Consider the following 16,484-nt stretch of genomic DNA (forward strand, 5'->3'; position numbering starts at 1 on the left):
CCATAGGTGCTCTACTGCAGTTCCCCATAGCAACTACTTTAAAATAAGAGAAATGGTTTGGAGATCGGTATAATTCGAAATATAAGACATATTGTCATAAATAAATCTTATGTCCAAGTGGAATTTGCTCGAAATTTGTAGACATTCGACGGATTCAGCACACTCCGACACTTCTGAATATACCTAGCACTAGTCTCATAAGCATATGGTTGTGCAGTCACATAAATTAGATCCATGATAGTAAGTTTTGACGTGAAAATGCCTATTCGTTTGTTTGTCGGAATACCATCAGATTTGCAAGCTAATAAGTACGAGACTAATAAAGCGTCAACAGTTGGTTGAGCCCGTAACGGGTAGATCGTGTCCGTATTTGTTCGCCGCGCAGTATATTGTTTTGCCTGTGACGTCATCGTATTAGTTAGGCACATGCTTGTGACTTTTACGAATTAGCTTTGTGCAAAGCTATTAACTAGTGTAGCCTGAAAACGTGTTTAGCTAGGATATTGATTTGGGTGTCGTGAAGAGCCGGCGCCGTACTGCTAGGACCTAGAGTGAGACAATAACAATATTCTTACATGGATATGGTGTCTGTTCTTTCGGACAGGTGAGAATGTGGGTCTCGCGGGAGGCGTGCACGAGATAGTACCTGCAGTCGCACTATCCTCCGTGCCCTCGGTGGCTCAGATGAATAGAGCGTCTGCCACGTAAGCAGGAGATCCCGGGTTCGAGTCCCAGTCGGGGCACACATTTTCACCTGTCCCCGTCGATATATATCAACGCCCGTCAGCAGCTGAAGGTATTAATACATAATTCTAATTTCGTTCTATACGGCTGCAGGTCATCAATGCTGTCTGTTCTTTCGGACATGTCCGAAAGAACAGACACCATATCCATATAAGTATATGGTTGTGGCAATACTGGCTATAACCTTCTTCTTCTGTGCGGATGCACACATATTACCCGAACTCTTACGGGACTTTGTAAGGATGTCTTCCACGAGTAATGAGTGTCTTGGGTAGGGACATTACGAATGTAGTGTGTGGACATATGTGGGTCTCGCGGGAGGCGTGCGCGAGATAGTCCCTGCAGTCGCACTATTCTCTGTGCCCTCGGTGGCTCAGGTATAACCAATACACAGACAATTCACTCGTTTATAGCGTTTCCGCTTATCACGAAGGGGGCCCGGGTTAGATTCCCGGCAGGGGACTGGGTGTTGTGTAAAAGCCGGAACGGTAGCTCAGCGTGTTCGGTCAGAGAGCTGGTTGGCCTCTGTAATAAAAAAATACTGAGTGGAAGGATCAAAATACGAACTTGACCGGATGTCATGTGACGTCCGCAACGACCAAACGCAACGATCAACCACGAATCCAAAAAACAAAAAGATGGATAGAGTGTCTGCCATGTAAGCGGGAGAGGAGGAGGACTAGTACTTAACGTCCCGTCGACAACGAGGTCATTAGAGACGGAGCGCAAGCTCGGGTGAGGGAAGGATGGGGAAGGAAATCGGCCGTGCCCTTTCAAAGGAACCATCCCGGCATTTGCCTGAAGCGATTTAGGGAAATCACGGGAAACCAAAATCAGGGTGGCCGGAGACGGGATTGAACCGTCGTCCTCCCGAATGCGAGTCCAGTGTGCTAACCACTGCGCCACCTCTCTCGGTGTAAGCAGGAAATTCCGGGTTCGAGTCCCGGTCGGGGCACACATTTTCACCTGTCCCCGTTGATATATATCAACGCCCGTCAGCAGCTGAAGGTGTTTGTATGTAATTCTAATTTCTTTTAATGAAAATATTATTCATAATATAAGTGAAAATCGACGTTAAATTGAAAGCTAAAAAGTAATGAATGATGCCGTCTTGTATGACCCATAAATATTCAGAATTGCCGAAAACGCATGTCAGAGGATCGAAACGGAAGTGAAAAAACAGCACAGAGCGATTACGTGGAGCACACACGGACGTGGAATCACCCCAGCGAAGATATGGGCTGCAAATTGGGAAATCCATTGACATAAGCGACTTTGACAAAGGGCAGATTGTTATTACGCAGTGGCTGTGAACGAGTATCTCGAAAGAGGCGAAACTGGTCGCGTTTTCACATGCTACAGTCCTAGCGGAAAGAGGTAGGACAGTGAAATTAGCACTAGAAACTAAAAGATGGACGTCCACGACTCTTCACATAACATAGGATTCAGAGGTTTGTCTGCTCTGTGAAGTAGGATAGATGGTGTTCTGTGGCATCTCTTCTGCAAGAGCACAATGCTGGTCCACGAAAAAGTGTTTCGGAGCTTACCGTTCATCTTACGTTCTTGAATACGGAGCTCCGCAGCAGACCAACCCTGTCACATGTTGACTCACCAACATCGGCAATTTCCGTTGCAGTGGGCACGGGACCATCGGGATTCGATCGTCGATTAATGGGAACGCGTCGGCTCTTCGGGTGAAACACATTTTTGCTACACTAGGTCGATGGTCGTCTCCACAAACGCCCTCATCGTAGTGAACGGCGGCTAGTAATGTACAGCGCGCCACGAACGCAGGCTGGTGGGAGCAGCACTATACCATGGGAGACATTCTCCTACGCTTGCATGGGACTTGTGGTAGTAACCGAAGACACGGTGGCAGCTGCGAACCACTTGCATCCCTTCATGCTTGATGTCTCAAAAAATTGCTCAAATGGCTCTGGGCACTATGGGACTTAACATCTGAGGTCATCAGTCCCCTAGAACTTAGAACTACTTAAACCTAACTAACCTAAGGACATCACACACATCCATGCCCGAGGCAGGATTCGAACCTGCGACCGTAGCGGTCGCGCGGTTCCAGGCTGAAGCACCTAGAACCGCTCGGCCACAGCGGCCGGCGCTTGATGTCTTCCCCGGCGGTGATGTCACCTTTCAGCGGTATAATTGTCCGTGTCTCGGAGCCAAAACTGTGCTACAGTGGTCTGAGGAGTCTTATACTGAACTCACGTTGATGTCTTGGCCACCAAATTCCTATGGAACTCATCTGGGTCGCTAGCCGGCGTCATCACCGCATCCGCAAATCAGTGGCCCATTATTTACACGAATTGCATGACCTATGCGTAAGCCTCCACAAATTTACCAACAAATTGTCGTATCCTTGATACGCAGAATCAGTGATGTATTTTGTTCTAAAGACGCAGAAACAAACTATGAAGCAGGTGGCCATAATGTGTTGGCCCGTAAGAGTATAGTTGAATCGGCGTAAGTTGATCCATGACAGCTACAGTGGGCTGGCACAGTAGATCGCGCTCCTAACTCAATAAACGCGTAACACGATTTTGTAAACTTCTCTATGGCAACGCCTACGTGTTGTCATAGCTCTGTAGAAGGCTAGTATTTCCGCCACGCAGCCGTTTCCGCTTCGCAGTTGAAAGTTGGCAACAGTGCTACTGTCAGGATCTACTTACACCGACTCGACTATAGCAGGATAACTATAATTAGACTTACGTGGTACTTAGCCATTAAAAGTAACTCTTCCTCATTTGACGTATGCTGTTTGCAGTTGTAGTAGCAACAATTATTCACTATTGTTGTCACCAATAAATAAATGGGATAAATTCTAGTGTCCGATTCCACTCGTCGGCTTTGACCAATGACGTCATACCTAAGGCGAAGATGCTGCTTAGAGGCAATCTATGAAGCGAACGGATCATACTCGTAAACAAACGAATATAGCATGTGATAAAACTGTACTCACATTTGACGCGATTATTATTTACTCAAGAATTACATGTAAACGAGTGGAAGATAACCGAAATAAATAAGAACAGGAGTGTGAAAAATATGTGTCTAGTTAGAATTACTATCATAATTTATGCAAGTGGAGGGGCAAGGAGAATCATTAAACTATATTACAGTATAGTGCATGGTGAAATCCTACTATTACACAATTACGTGAAATTTATTATTGATTATTCATTCAAACGAGATAAGCGCAGGAAAGTTGGGGTGTTGGGCGAGGAGAAACTAAATTAGAACAGAACAACGGAAAAATAAAGCGAATTGTAACAAATACGAATTACTAATATAAAATATGGAGAAACGAACACCGTAAATCCTAAACAAAGCAGGAGCTCAAGTAATGAAAATCCATTAAAAATTAACGAATATTGGAATCCGTATATATGAGGTCAATTCTAATTACCGATTCCAATATTACTAACTTTACTGCAGAAGTTCAGAGAGCAGCTGCGAGTGCAGAAATAGTATTGTACGTAACACAGGACCTAGGAAAACGACTTAATTAATAAAATAGCGAATAGATGGAATCAGTAACTAGAATGACCTATATAGTAGGTCAATTCTAGTTATCGATTCCAATGTCTGTAGCTGTTTCGCGGTAAATCAACGAACAATTACGAGCGGAAAAATCTTATTGCATTTGGAACACATGCTGGGAAAAAAAAGATCCACTTAACGAACCATCAAATAGAAAAAAGATACCTAATTAAAGAACTATCGAATAGTTGGAATCGGTAACTAGCATTGACCTATATAAGGGGTCAATCCCAGTTACCGATTACATCGCTTGTAACTGTTTCGCAGTAATTCAAAGACCAACTACGAGCGGAAAAATCTTATTACATTTGAGATAACTGCTGGAAAAATAAAGATCCAATTAATGAACTTTCGAATAGTTGGAATCGGTAACTAGAATTGACCTCATATATAGCTCAATTCTAGTTACCGATTCCAATATTACTAACTTTATTGCAGAACTTCAGAGAGCAATTACGAGTGCAGATATTGTATTACGTTTCCCACACGTACTGCAAAAACAACCTAACTAAAGAACTATCGAATAGGTGGAATCGGTAACTAGAAGTAACCTATAAAGGAGGTCATTTCTAGTTATCGATTCCAACATTTCTGTTTCGAAATAGTACAAAGAGCAATTACAAGTGCAAAGATCTGATAACATCTGATAAACCTGTTTAAAAAGGATATTGTTACTGAACTATCGAATACGAATAGACTTTCAAAAACTGAAAATCTTCTCAAACATTACTGCACACTCAAAAAAATAAAATGTAAAAATGACGAAACCCTGGAACCGATAACTATCCTACACGAAAGTCGCACCAGCTACAGTAGTTCCTAAATAACAATCAGTAAAATTGATTCATCAGGAATGAAAGTAAAATTAAGAGAAGTGTAGCAAAAACATCGGAAAGAAATATAAAATTGGCTACATAAAAAGAAAGTTACGACATATGAATTTCTAAAAGAGTGAAATATCGAGGCCGACAAGAACAAAATAAGGGCATAACAAGGAATAATAATATTAGGAGGTCAAACTATGACAAAACACGCACCAGGATAACTAATCAAAAACTTAATAAGAATTACGAACTGCCACGCACAAAAGAGGCACCACTCAAATCAGTTTTTCCCTACCATCCGCCCTCAACCAGACACAAAATTTTAAAATAATAAAAGAACTGATATCACAAATCAATCACATAAACCCACCGGCACAAGACACAACAACCCCTCTCGCCCCACCACTGTACCCAAAAATTATTAAAACGACAGAAAAACATCCCCCCAGAGAAACCAATAAAATACCGAACCTACAGTATAGTAACAGAAAAAATCCCACCATAAAACAAGAAAATATTATGAGACCCACAAACACCTAACTAACAAAACGTGGCTTGTACATTTTGCTGACTACTTCCTTAAATGCTAGAAATACTCAATAACCTTCAGGAATACTCTTTCTCCAACAGTATTCATCAAATGTCCTTGCAACACTGAAATCCTTCTCTTTCCCCGCCCAACAACAGATTTTACACTCCCCAGTAGCCCTCGACAGTATTGGTCACGCCCCCGGGTCGGCCGCTGTGGCCGAGCGGTTTTAGGCGCTTCAGTCCCGAACCGCGCTGCTGCTACGGTCGCAGGTTCGAATCCTGCCTCGGGAATGGATGTGTGTGATGTCCTTAGGTTAGTTAAGTTTAAGTAGTTCTAAGTCTATGGGACTGATGACCTCAGATGTCAAGTCCCATAGTGCTTAGAGCCATTTGAACCATGCCCTCGTCTTTAAACTGATATTGTGGTTCACTACCAAATGATGATAACCCCTTTCACCCAACGCCTTGTAGGAAGCAAACCCCTCCGACATGACTATGAAACATTCTTCCACACATTCATCTATTAAAGATGTCAACACTTCCTTTGTAAGATTTGGCAATACCCTATATACAACAGCGGCACAATCCCCTCCAGAAACTACTACTCCAAAAACGCAAAGCCCAACCACCTCATGCCCACTTTCGTATTTTTTCTTTCCAAAATCCGACTCGTCTGCTTCAACTGTAACCACTGCCCCCCCTCCCCCACCCCACCCCACCCCCCCCCCCCCCCACCCCCACCCCTACACTCACACGCTCCAATGATCCACTATTCTTTATAAATTCCCTGCAGACTTCTCTACAAAATGAAAACCAGTTAGCTACAGTGCCACACGAAACCCCTGCTTCTTACATGACAGACCAGACTTCTCCACAAAATGAAAACCAGTCAGCTACAGTGCCACACGAAACCCCTGCTTCTTGCATGACAGACAGATTTACAAGAAGACTGATAGCAAAAATAGTAGGCTAACATGACTATTACTTCTAAATTCAGCCTCGATCTTACGAATCATGTCCCCCAGCGTATAGACCTCCAAATATTATTTTTTCTGTATCTCCATATGTATTCATCGGAAGTTCGTGAAGGTGGAACCTTTGTCAAAATCATATAATTTCCACAAACACTGCACTTGCAAAATTTGGCATTAACGCCCAATGATTGCAAAAACCTTATAATTGATTTAAGGTCAGTCATTTTATCAAGGAGAATTTTCGCCGTCTCATCCATAATGAAAAACAATTGCGGCAGAAATCAAGATCTTATAAATCAGGACTATTTTCATCAACAAAAGATGCCGAAAACAAATTAGGATATGAAAACAAAACAATATACATCGAATTTTTAATATACGCGCGTAACGAGTAAATCCAGAGAAATCATTTAACATTCATAACAACAATCTGCGGCATGAACAAAATGACATCACACATCAACAAAAGATGCCGAAAACAAATTAGGATATGAAAACAAAACAATATACATCGAATTTTTAATATACGCGCGTAACGAGTAAATCCAGAGAAATCATTTAACATTCATAACTACAATCTGCGGCATGAACAAAATGACATCACACATTACGTCATTGGTCAAAGTCGAGGGGTGGAATCGGACACTAGAATTGACCCAATAAATGTGCCAAAACAGGGCAGATAACTGTACAATAAAAGTTCTTGTCCTAGCGCAAATCGAAGACAAGCAGCTTAATAATACAGTCACGTCAAAATATCAGTTTGATGTTGACGACATGCGCAGTGCGCTAAGCTTACTTTGATTTTCGTAATCAATGTCTGTCCTTAGTATTATAACATTTCTAGAAGTTCGAATAGCTCACGGCAATATACTATTGAGTAAAATCGTCAGGCACTCCTGTGTTTTGACAGGTAACCTCTGCGTCATTCTAAGGGTACAATAAAACTAAATTCCGCACCTTTAAAATGAAGGGGATGTTGCCTGTCCAAACAACGGCATTTTTTGTTTTATCCTGCCACATTTACGTGGGGTATTAGAATCATCCACTCGTCAAGCTCGGCAGTGCTTCGTGTCACGGTGTGTCTGCGATCATTATTGTTGTTTGCTCTTCTGCTGATAGAATGGTTAACAACAATTACAGACTATACGCCAGTTAAGTTGGTATGTCATATCAACAGTTGCAAATAAACAAGAAGTAACTAAGTTAATCACGTTACTGCTAAGCCTAAATGTTAAAATAATTAAAACTTACTGACAATGTGTGGTTGTAGGGTAAACCAAGAGTAATAATTATGGCTTTTACTGGTCAAACTATTAGTAGTTTCCAGAATGAGATTTTCACTCTGCAGCGGAGCGTGCGCTGATATGAAACTTCCTGCTCTAGAGCACCTGCCCGTGAAAGTCAAAGGTCACGAGTTCGGGTCTCGGTCCGGCACACAGTTTTAATCTGACAGGAAGTATTAGTAGTTTCATGGCAAATCCGAATTTTAACATTCATACTGTACACGGAGGATTCCTGAATGAAACACTTTCCACCGCCTTCGACTCCTCGTGAACACGAGGCCGCGGGTTGTCACCCCCCTGTACAATACTTTGCAAACCGGGCGTTCGGCCTCTGCAGTGGGGCGCGGTGTTTTTCGCAACGAGATCGGGCACGATGTATCAAATTGATCATATTGTTCATTCACGTGATTATTTATTAAATTTCATTAATAAAACACACAAATTAAAAATATCTTCAAAGAAAAACAAAGAAGACATAAGAGTACCGGTACGAATGTTTTTGAATATGGTCCGCCTTTAACAAAACACAATTTTGTTTTTCAGCCCAAACATGTTTCACTGCTGTTGCAGCATCTTCACTGGGCTTTTATTTCTCATCAGTTAAAGATAAAGAATGTTCTTTACTGTTTGTATACATGTGACTATTAGTTTTTAAATCGCAATTACAGATATTTGAAAAAACACACCAATTATGAATTCATACCTTTTTACGACATGGTGTGGTTTTTCTGATGTGTTGTGTTTCTACAGTGACTGTTTTGTTCCACAGTTTGTCATCTGCAACCACTTACACCTTAAAGTAGAATAATTGTTTAAGCCAAAATTACGATTTGAAATTGTTATTTCTATGCCCGAAATTAATTAATTCTGTCTGTGTGTGTGTGTGTGTGTGTGTGTGTGTGTGTGTGTGTGTGTGTGTGTGTGAAAAGGGAGGGAGAGAGAGAGAGAGAGAGAGAGAGAGAGTGGGTTTTAGGATTTTTTTGTGTGTGTTTGGGGAGGGGGTGATGGGGTGGTGGTGGGGGGGGGTGAGAGCTCTATAGGTTGGTCTTGTCTAATAATTCTTTGAGGGCAGAGTACAGAGTTAAATTGCAGAGAGCTGCATATTCATTTATCACTTGTTTCCCTTCCACTATGGCTTTTTGTATCTGATAATTTTCTTCAATTATTAGTTTTTGTTGGGGGGGGGGGGGCTGTTGGTGCATTTGAGAATTTTAAAATCAGTATTGATGTTTATTGGGTTATATTGATGTTTATTGGGTTATGTTTCTTGTCCATGAAGTGTTCAGCAAATGTGGAATGATAACTGTTACTTTTTAATGCTCTTTTGTGTGTTGTGTATCTGGTATTAAAGTTTCTGCTTGTCTGTCCTATATAAACTGATTTGCAGTCCTGACATGTTAGTTGGTAAATACCAGATGTGCTGTGTTTGTCTGTGCTTGTATTGGTTGTCCTTAGTTTTCTCTGTGTTGAGTTGTCTGTCCTGTAGGCTATATCTACCCCTTGTTTTTTGAGTATTTTGCCTGTTCTGTGGACTGCTTTGTTGTTGTAGGTGAGAGTGAACCACTTGTTTGTCATTGTGGGTGTTTCTTGTTCATGTGTGCTCATATGTGGGCTCTGTGTGTTTGTAAGTTGATGAGGAGGCTTTTATTTTTGTGTGATGGGTGTCCTTTTTAATTTTGTGGCCCAATTTATCTATAGTGTTTGTGTCATTATCCATTCTCTACTGCTGTTTGTCTGATTGTATGTAATTCATTCTTGTAGTTGTTTTCAGTGAGTGCGGTTTTGTTCAGTCTGTGTAGCATATATTGGAAGCTGGCTAGTTTGTGTGTAATTGCATGATCAGAATCCTTGTGAATGGCTGTGCTGGTGGTGGTCACTTACCTGAATATAGAGAAGTGGTTGTTGTGTCTGTATATTGTGAGGTCAAGGAAGTTTAACCTTTTGTCGTGTACTGTTTCTATGGTGAATTTTATTCTTGGGTGTACTTTGTTTCTATCACTGTGGAGTTGTTGGATGTGATTTGGTGTTTCATCTACAAGGCATATGATGTCATCTACATAACGGTACCAATATATTATCTGGTATTGTTTAGGTCTTACTATTGTTTCAAATATTTTATTTTGTATGTGTCTTTACAGCTGGTAAACAGTGAAACAGTGACAGTGGCAACTCAATATATAGTGTTTGACAGTGATGAAGATGAGAAAAAAGAAAGCATTATTTAAATAGACACACAGACACACAGACACACACACACACACTCACACACACACACACACACACACACATAGAATTAATTAATTTCAGGCACAGAAATAACAATTTCAAATCGTAATTTTGGCTTAAGCAATTTATCTACTTTAAGGTGTAAGTGGTTGCAGATGACAAACTATGGAACAAAACAGTCACTGTAGAAACACAACACATCAGAAAAACCCCACCATGTCGTAAAAAGGTATGAATTCATAATTGGTGTGTTTTTTCAAATATCTGTAATTACGATTTAAAAACTAATAGTTACATGTATACAAACAGTAAAGAACATTCTTTATCTGTAACAGATGAGTAATAAAAGCCCACTGAAGATGCTGCAACTGCAGAGAAACGTGTTTGGGTTAAAAAACAAAATTGTGTTTTGCTAAAGGCGGACCCTATCCAAAAACATACGTATTGTTAAAGCAAACACGGAAGAAAGAGCTTCAACCCCGTGATGATTATTAAGACATAAGAGCACAACAGCAGTAGAAATATTATTCATTCGGATTGCTTGTCGTCAGTGTTGGATTGTGGTAACAAATGGTAATACCGTCTTTTTTCACTTGCTTCTCTATTACATTTCACTAATTAAACTCATTGTAAAGGACAAATATATTTACAGAAAGCGAAAGATGACATTATAGCACAATAACAATGGTAACATTACTTATTCAGAAATTTTGGACTGCGGTAACATGAGGAATTTTACTACAGTCAGAACAAAAAGGTTCAATGTGCATCAAACAGATTGGCTTTTGACACATTTTGCAACAATATTTTGTCCGTTTATTTTTTATTGTGCAGGTATTACACCTTTTCCTCTTGCTTGCATTTGTTTTTTTCTCCATTTCAACTTTAGTCTTCTGTTTCATCTTCACACGTTGGCCTATAATGTTGTAGCCGCAGTTGAATATTCCTGTGAACTCCTCTGGTGTCCAAACGTCTTCGAACCAAGTGAGGTAGAACTAATGCATGAGATAGTTGTTTCAGGAATCCTTTTCGTCTGATACAATTCCCATTGTTGTCACAGTAGATTACCCGTGCACTGATTCCACTCACACTGATCACTACAAGAAATATAACCATGGGCCAACGGCGCAAGTTTCTTGCAACACTGTACGAAGAAATCGTATTGTCGACTCCACCTTTGGTGCTATTATAAAATGTTACAATCGATGGCTTTATCTCCTGCGTCAGCATCTATTGAATTATCGTCATGCAAACTCGATGCTAGGATCACACACTTCACCTTTCTAGGAACACAGGAAACGAGAGTACATCCTTTCTTGAACCCATACAGTGAACTATTGCCAGTGCTACCTTTACTATTAGCAAACTCCGGAGGACCCTAACACTTGTTTTTCTTCATAGTCCCAACAAAAGAAAGATTTTTCATTCGAGGCTCGTCTATCAAGCCAAACTAGTTGTCTGCGGTCACATTTCGGCCTGATTGATAAATAGGTTCACGTAGCCGCAGAAGAACATCGGAAAGTTTATTGTTTATGTGATATAGTCCTTCTGGTTGCAACCCAGCGTATATTTCCAAATCAGACAAGTAAAATACTTGGGAATCCACAAGAGCATATATCTTAATCCCATGTTTGTTTGGTTTGCTAGGTATACATTGGCGAAAACTGCACCTTAACGGAATCCTTCTAGTTTCTCATCTACTGTTAACATTTTCTCCGAGGATATAGCATTCCTAGCAATTCTGAACAAATACAGAAAATATTTCCCGAATCGCTGTTACCTTGTCTAATCTTCTCCTTTCATCGTGAGTTGCACGATTGTCAAATCTAAGACACCGCATAATGAATTTGAAACGTTTTATGTTCACTACGAGGCGAAATTTCTCAATGCCATCCCCATCACTTCCCCACTGTCCTCTAAGCGTTGTCTGTTACTTTTGTTTACTCCAACTAAACATAAGAGACGGATGAGGGCTTTCACTTCAATAATGTCTATTTGTTTTACGTCTCTCTCACACTGGAATGAAGCTTTAATGCTCCCAGTATACTGGTTTGTACACAAAACTGTAATAGACAAAATTTCGTCATCTAGGAGGCAATTCCAACATTCCAAAGGTGTACTCACTGCTTTTCCCACAACTATAGGTCCAGGTAGCTTCCGAACAATATTGAGAGCCCTGAATCGTACTCTCTGAGATAGTGGAACTTAATTCCATTTTGTCTCTTTGCCCCTTCCAATATATTAATGACCCTTTTCCTCAAGTAGTTCCTCGTCATCTTCACTGTCGTCTACCTCTGTTTCTAAATCTTCTGGCCAGACTTCAACTAAGTCATCACCATTTGTGTCAACTTCGTCTTTAAAATCCTCTTGAAATTCATTATTATCCTCTTCGAATAGCACCTTTTGGATTACTGCAACATTATTTGGGTCAAGAAGGTTATATGTCTGACTGTAGCCTGTCATCATGAAGTATATCCCACCTAAAATCATAAAATTCCTAAAAATGCAGTCGGGCGCAATGTATCAATTTGATACTTGATATTCAGGTAACTGTAAAAGAAGACTATACGCTCCAAAAAGAATATAAGTGCAGTTTACATTCTAAATTAGCTTTCTACTACGTACTATGTTATGTTGATAATCAAAGAAATTACCTGGTGAAATCTAACGGGAACGGGCGTGGCGTATCAAACTGAGCAATCAGCAAATGTCTCGACAACAAAGCAGTCGCGTTGATACTGAAGCACAGACAATGGAAAGCGTTCGGAGAAGGGAAGCTAGTAGTGAGAAGGCGCCAGTGCTGCCAATCGACGTGTATCAATTTGAACAGCCGCGCGACGGAAGGTTAAAAGCTGTACATTCAGAAGGTCGTAACTGCAAACTATCAGAATTATGGCCCAAATTTTGTGCAGGGTCGATTGCTGCGGCTGATATCTTGCACGGCCCCTCCCGCCGGAGGTTCGAGTCCTCCCTCGGGCATGGGTATGTGTGTTGTTCTTAGCATAGGTTAGTTTAAGTTAGTTTAAGTAGTGTGTAAGTCTAGGGACCGATGACATAAGCAGTTTGGTCCCTTAGGAAATCACGAACATTTGAACATTTGATATCTTACAAGTGTGTTTTTTTCTCCTAAACTATGGATCAAGCTACTGATGTTTCCTTGTGAGACAGTTGTAATCTGTGGTTCAGTCACCGCTTCTGCTAGTAAAAATGCAATAATCTGTTTCAAAATTTAGCTAGCATATGACACGTAAATTAATCACTGTGTCTAATGATACTTAAAACAAGGAATCAGACAAACTTAAAAAATGTAATAATGGCCCTTTCCATTTGGACTTTCTAGCAAGAGCACAAAAAACTGACAAAAGTTTGTAAACGTTCCTCGAGGCTACCTCGACATAAGAAGAATGGTTTTTGTTATGATTCTGGTCGTCAGTGGTTATGATGACAGGTGGCCAATGCTAAATAGAAACATATATTGCAGGTTTGGCAGTGAAGTCGGTAAGGAGCTGGCTACATAGTCTGTATCTGCAACGACGGAAATAATTAGCAGTCATTGGTGAAAAATAATATATATTGTACTTAACTTATGTTACAGGCTTCTTCATATGCTGCATGTGAATTAAATTAAATGTCTTCGCAATTACGAATACGATTAGGCTTCAGCTGCACAATGGATTAGTGGCAATGAAAATTTGTGCTGGACCGGAACTCGAAAGCTGATTTCCTGCTTATCAGGAGCCATCGCCTTAAACACGTAGGCTACCTAAGCAGACCCCCAGGACCGACCCAGTCTTCCATATATCACCCTGCATCTACGTCCTGCAATGACACGGTAGCTGTGATTCTCGCAGGGAGCATTGCCGGATTAGCCGCGTAGCAGGAGTTTGCAAATGTTACGGGACCTGCGCATTGGGAGGACTCCACGCCTGGGCGCGAAACCTCTTGTCAAGTTAGAGGGACTTTTTTTTCTTTTATCTTTTTCTTGACAGTCATTTCCAGTATAGTATTTATTTGTTGCAATTAGACTAGTTAAAAAGGTGCAATTATTTCACTATTTGGTTAGGTTCGCAACATTCTGCCAAGTGATTAATAACGTTGCTGGCGTCACGGTGAAGAACAGGGTAATCGGCGTGTCGGAGCCAACCTCGATGACCAGCAATAGCTTCTTAGTGACATTTAGTTCATGCAACAAATTGCATGCAACCAGCGCTGCACAGCACAACAATTGGAAATGTAAAAGCGCGGGAGTGTGGACATTGGCAACAGCGATTGAAAAAGGGCAATCGACGCAAGTCCCGAGAGGTACAGACATCTAACAGTCGGTGCTTGGAGGCCAATCGTCAACTTCTTTTACAAAGTAGAAGATTATTAAGTGGGTGACATCGACATCGATATTATACAGTGATTCCTGTGGTATCGATAGCTACGATGCCACAACGTAGGTGCGCTCTGCTAGGTTGGAACTACGACAGACACCGACGACAGCGCACTCTAGCCGGAGCGGGAGAGTTTGTAATGATCCCGATAGGAGAGAAAAGAAGTATGGAAGTATACGATACTGGGGACAAAATTACGATTTTTCAGTAAATTAAACTCAAATTAGTTAAATTTCGTATGGGTGCAATTATGATGCAATGTTTTTCAATGTCATTAATATATAATTTTTCGATCCAAAAGAGATTGCAAAAGCAAGGTACATTTATTTAAACTGTTTTAACACGAATATTTCATTAGGAACTGTTATGTTTTGCTCACATAGGCTTATTCAAAGTGTCAACATACGTGACTACGAAATTGCTTGTTGTAAAATTTGGCCAGGAAAACCTGATTACTCACTACACTTAACATGAAAAACAAATAAGTTTAATAATACTTTTGTACTGTATACTCACGTAATTTACAGATTTGTACTTTTTAACCCCAATATTACGCAAATGAGAAAGGTCATATTCAACACTTTGTAATCCAGTTATTTCACTTGGTTGACACTTGTAATTATTTGTAAAATGCAACATTTATGGTTTTAATCTAAACACCTGAGCACCAGAATCATTTGTAACTATTTCATGTAAATAATTCATTTACTAACAATTGACTCTAAACAAAAAAGATAATTTGTTGATTTACGAGCACTGTCAAAGACCGGCAGGCACTTGGCTCAGTTTAGTTGTGAAAGTCACGACGGTCAGTGTTTTTAGTGCCGGCTAATTCCATTGTATGTAAACATGTGTGGATCGCAGAACCAAAGAGGTTGACGCACAAGATGTAACCGTTTTGTCAGAGGCGTTGTGACTACCACCCTGCTAACATCTTTGAAATGTTTTGATGAGAAGTTATATTCTCCTAAAGCATGTGACATTTTATTTACTAACATAAAACTGAATTTTCATCACATTAAGGCAGGGGGCCGTTACAAGCTCTACGATCTCCGCTCCAGATTCTGTCCATTTGATCAACACCAGACGGCCGGGACACTTAAGCTTCGCTCTACATCGACGGGTCTCAGACTTCGCACCTCATTGCAAAGTTATGTAACCATGTATTAACTTGTTTTTTGCCTATAGCAAACATCTGTAAGTTGAAACGCAGTACCGACGTGTCTTACCTTTTCCTGCTCCTGCTCACTTCCTACATTCGGCCAACCTTTCAGTTTTCAGGGGCAGACCCATGCGCCGCCTTCCAGGCGGAATACAAAAGTTCCAGAGTAGGTGACTGAAAAGCGGGAATAACTCAAACATAAGGTAAGGTCTTTTCATAAATACCCCGAAGTTTAAACAATAAGAAAATATGTTGGTTCTCCGTATGTAATTATGCAGGAATCAGCTATTTGTGTTTGATGTCATCATAAAAATCTGTAGTTTTTATTTGGGTGATTTCGAATGCAGTAAACATTTATTCACCCTCAGTACTGGTATATACTCGAGAGTTTTTAATATCACAATGGAACGTCATCGATTTGAAGTCACATTTTAAAGAGGAAAACAGAACACTGGTGAAACAACAACCGTGCAGTCGATTTGGCATAAAAATTTGAGCAATAACTTTGATAGTGCCCAGTTTTGAACATCTGTGATGTACATTTTAAGCTTTAGCACGTTGCAGTACCCGACCCCATTATATTCTTATAAAGGTAAAGCGTGAAGCAGGAACACAGGCAATTGGTTAAACAATTATTTTAATGACAAGTTAATAATTTTCGATTTACTAATCCGTAGCGTTGAAGAATGGTGTAGCTCTTGAATCAGTACTTCACATTAATATTGTCAGCTTTACAATTCAAAGGAAGTGTTCCCTTAACGATACCATTAACAATTTTTCAAAGGATGGTGATCTGGAGTGAC

Source organism: Schistocerca serialis, chromosome 4, assembly GCF_023864345.2.
Source record: "Schistocerca serialis cubense isolate TAMUIC-IGC-003099 chromosome 4, iqSchSeri2.2, whole genome shotgun sequence".
Classification (NCBI taxonomy): domain Eukaryota; kingdom Metazoa; phylum Arthropoda; class Insecta; order Orthoptera; family Acrididae; genus Schistocerca; species Schistocerca serialis.